This window comes from Phoxinus phoxinus, assembly GCF_949152265.1.
Source record: "Phoxinus phoxinus genome assembly, chromosome: 12".
NCBI classification, from domain to species: Eukaryota; Metazoa; Chordata; class Actinopteri; order Cypriniformes; family Leuciscidae; genus Phoxinus; species Phoxinus phoxinus.
This window is the reverse complement of record NC_136887.1, coordinates 32,531,706-32,536,080: the sequence shown is the minus strand read 5'-3', so window position 1 is coordinate 32,536,080 and position 4,375 is coordinate 32,531,706. Positions and strand designations below refer to the sequence as shown.

At 38.9% G+C, this 4,375-nt stretch overlaps 1 long non-coding RNA gene across 1 annotated transcript; it reads right to left on the bottom strand.

Moving 5' to 3' along the window:
• Window positions 1-952: 952 nt before the first annotated feature.
• On the bottom strand, window positions 953-3,466 carry LOC307008475. Its single transcript, XR_013799832.1, has 3 exons — window positions 3,280-3,466; window positions 2,765-2,861; window positions 953-1,038 (listed from the first exon to the last, which is right to left on the bottom strand). It is a non-coding gene; the product is annotated as an uncharacterized lncRNA (long non-coding RNA).
• Window positions 3,467-4,375: the final 909 nt, after the last annotated feature.

Here is a 4,375-nt window from a genome sequence, read left to right as displayed (position 1 = left end):
AATGCAGATCTGCTGCGGTTTGTGAAACACCACACGCGTTTGAGGCTTTAGTGACATTTTAGTGAAAGTCATTTAGATAAAAAATTACTAAGACAAACATTTTTTCTTTTGGAATAATGCGCACTGATGAATTGTTCACAAAAAGATTAGGAATGTGTATGAAGAATGTAAATACATTTTTTGTCTTGTTTTCTAATACAAATATCTAAACATTCTTAAATCAGGATATACTTTAGAAGCAAAATTACTCAAGATATTAAGTCTTGTTTTCTGAAAAATGTATCAAAATGAAATGAGTTTGTGCTTACAACAAAAAATATAAACATAGATTATTTTTTATAATTCTTCTTGGTTTTAAGCACAAACACTTCATTTTGATAAAAAAAAATTCAGAAAACAAGACTTAATATCTTATGTCATTTTTAAGAAAATGTATCTTGATTTATGATTTTTTTTTTATATATATATTGGAAAACAAGACAAAATACTTTTTGTTTTTGCAGTGTATAGAGTAAACTATGATGTCATGTTGACTTTTAATATGCTGCAAAACATCAATGCAGTGACAAAAATCTGCATTTTTCTCCGACGTTCTGCTAAACTTCTTGTGACTGCACTCACTGGCACAGACTCACAGAAAAGTTTTCATCAGTTATTCTAATAAACAGTATCATCTGCTCAGAACAGAACAGCCAAACCAGCAGCATGGAGTCCTCTCAAAAGCAACTCTGTGTGCGTGTGTGTGTGTATGTGTGTGTTGGGTGTGAAAAGATTTTCCCACTTTTTTGGTCATCCAAGCAGGAAAATACATAAACAACAAGTCATAAACAACATACAGCTTTGAAAACTGACATAGAGTCAAAGACTGTTAAAGAGCTAAACCAACTGACAACACACACATCTGCAGGACGCATTTAAACACAAACGAGATCTCTTTAATACCTCAATCACAGTCACTCCTAAACAGCAATGGAGGTCAAATGGAGAATTCTTCTGCTTCTCCTGAGAAAAAGAGCCCGGTAATCTCTCATGCGTCTCCTGTAGAGTTTCAGAAGAGATTCAATAATGTCTCAGATTTGCCAAAACACTGCAATCTCTTGCATCTCTTTAGAGGAATTTAAAGTTGATATATAAATGAAACCCATTCAGACTTCTGAGCTACGAAAGGGCAATATCCAAGCAAGAACGTGTTCATCTGGACAGTGTTTTTCTGCTCAAACATGCATCAGTTGATCGCAAACTACAACACTCAAAGAGATAACGCACACACACACACACACTCCTGCTTCTAAAAACCCCATCATAGATCAAACCATGATCACAAACAGACCCTCAGATAGAGATGCAGCCATTCTCACGCATGCAACCATGACGCAACTGTGATCTACTACTCAAATAAAACCACAGCACACGCCAAACATACAGCACGTCTGAAGCCAGCACACGCCGGCCCTGAGGCCAAGAACGCGTGTGTGTGTGTGTGTGTGTGTGTGTGTGTGTGTGTGTACCTGGAATTCCCTACATTATGGGGACCAAATGTTCCCACAAGGATAGTAGTAGTAATACCATTCATTTTTGACCTTGTGGGGACATTTTTTTGGTCCTTTATGAGGAAAATAGCTTATAAATCATTTGAAATTAAGTTTTTTGAAAATGTAAAACTGCAGAAAGTTTTCTGTGATGGGTAAGTTTAAGAGTATAGGGCAGGGGTGTCCAAACTCGGTCCTGGAGGGCCACTGTCCTGCAGAGTTTAGCTCCAACTTGCCTCAACACGCCTGCCTGGAAGTTAGTATGCCAAGTAACAGAGGTGGGAGGTATCTCCCAATTTTTGTGAGATACAATAGGGTACCGTACCATACATCCTCTTTTTCCCGGACATGTCCGCGGACGGGATTTCGAGATCGCCCAAAATGTCCAGGATTCGGCTTTTGCTTTCTACAGTCGCCATTCATTATGTTTACATTATTACATTATTTGACACGGACACGTACGTGCCAGCTTTGCAGGTCATGCATTCTGCTCCACACGGATCCCGACCGAGACGAAAACACAGGAATTTTCTATGCAATGCTAAAACGCACATCAACATCAAATGTAAACATTCAGATTCACCAATCGGAATGAATTCAGTCCGATTGAAACAAAAGGTGTGCATGTAAACATAATGAATGGGGACTGTAAAAAGCAAAAGCCGAATCCCGGACATTTTGGGCGATCTCGAAATCCCGGCCGGACACGTCCGGGAAAAAGAGGACGTATGGTCACCCTGAGATACAAGGGTCCTTGTACAGGGAGATGTTCTGGAGGATGAACAAGGACAGATTGGGATACAGGGAGATGCTTTGGGATATTAGGATACGGGAGATGTTCTGGAGGATGAATAAGGAAAGATTGGGATACAGGGAGATGCTCTGGAGGATGAACAAGGAAAGATTGGGATACAGGGAGATGCTCTGGAGGATGAACAAGGACATATTGGGATACAGAGAGATGCTCTGGAGGATGAACTATGAAAGATTGGGATATATGGAGATGTTCTGGAGGATGAACAACAGATTGGGATACAGGGAGATGCTCTGGAGGATGAACTTGACCTTCAGTCTCCACAGATCAGTCAAAAAGCCTCCTCATTACATTCTTTTTTATTAAAATAGGTAGTTCTTATCTGTTCTACAAATCTAAGATTATTGTATCTTGTACACCTTTCTCATATGAATCTAGTTTCTAAGATCTGCTAGTTACAGCTTCAGAGACTTCATCTTACCACAGGTGCAGATGCCAAACTTGTCCATGCATAACAGGAGAAACTGTTGCTCAACCAAGCCTCTGCAGATCCGCCTTCCTGCGTTCATCGGCTGGAGCTTTTCAAGAGTGAGGAAACACAGATATCACAGATCAATAGCACAATATGTACTCAGATTTATTTATTTTTTGTATGTCGGCAATGCTGCTCCTAAAGGCTGCTTCTCAAACTACCACTAGACAGCATTTCTGATGACATTTTTAAGGGGAAGCTGGTCTTCTCATGCATTATTCAGTGCTTCAAATAATAAAAAAGTAGGCAGTATGCAGTACACAATGCGTAGCATGCCAAAAGCAGTACACTAGTATTATGCTAGTATAGCCAAAGTATTAATTTAAAAGTGCAAAAGGGTACATGTTCAGAACAGAAAAAGTGATGCGTCACTTAGCAAGCATGCATCAATTTGCAAACCACTGTAAAATGATGATTCAAAACGATTAATTATGTAAAAAGCTGCTATGAAACCTTTAGCTCACATATTTTCCGGCCGCTCCAGAAACTTCGCTCAGAGACTCGGCTGGTTGGCTCTAAGGCTGGACCTGGCAAAAGAATCCTCTATATTCGTGTGAAGCTTCTGGGCCGAATTAGCATTGTTATTACAGTAAAGAGGAACAATGATATTTGACCTATGACCTCAGCACTGAGTCATTCCTGAATGTCAGACGACGAGAGGATCTGCTGACAGACTGTGGGAGAAACATATAATATTATATTTAATGAAGATTATATAAATACTTCTTTCTGGCATAGTCTGTTGTAATTTTATAAGCTATGTATAAAAACAACTATATTATGGTATGTCATATTTTACAAAAATAAATATCGGTAAAACTTTACAATATGGTTCTATAACTACATTAGTAAACATGAGCTAACATTGAAAAATAATTTGATTGAATAAAATTGTATAGTTTATGTATTAACTAATTATATACATACAATATAGGCCTATATACGACTAACCTGAAACCTTAAAGAAACCTTTATATAGATATACTGTATATGTATATAAACACAGACACACACATCATTGTAAGCCATGACCCCCCCCCCCACACACACACACACCCCCACACACACTCACACACACACACACACCCCGTAACCCCCATTCCCATTCCAACCACAAAAACTCATAAGTTTTCAACACCTCATTTCTCAACAATCAGATTATTCCCTATTCTCTTATTCATTCCCTGAATAAAAAAAGATCTGTCTACATTTCATTTTCTCTTTCTCTTTCTGTGTCTCATTCCAGAATATTCTTCCAGAATTCTGTCATACTCCTTACGTCCGTACAGTTCTATAGGGTTTCTGATGGCCTGCAGTATTCCAGAACTCTCTCACCATTCCGTTTTTGTCACTTTCTAAAATTCTGCCACATTCCAGACGACTGCCGGACTCCATATCCCTGTCACATCTTATATTCCCGACTCACTCTAAACAGAATTTGACAAACTTTGTGGGCATGTGTGTGTGTGTGTGTGTGTGTGTGTGTGTGTGTGTGTGTGTGTGTGTGTGTGTGTGTGGAAAAAATCCCATCGGTGACACTCAAGAGGAGAGAGTGATGGA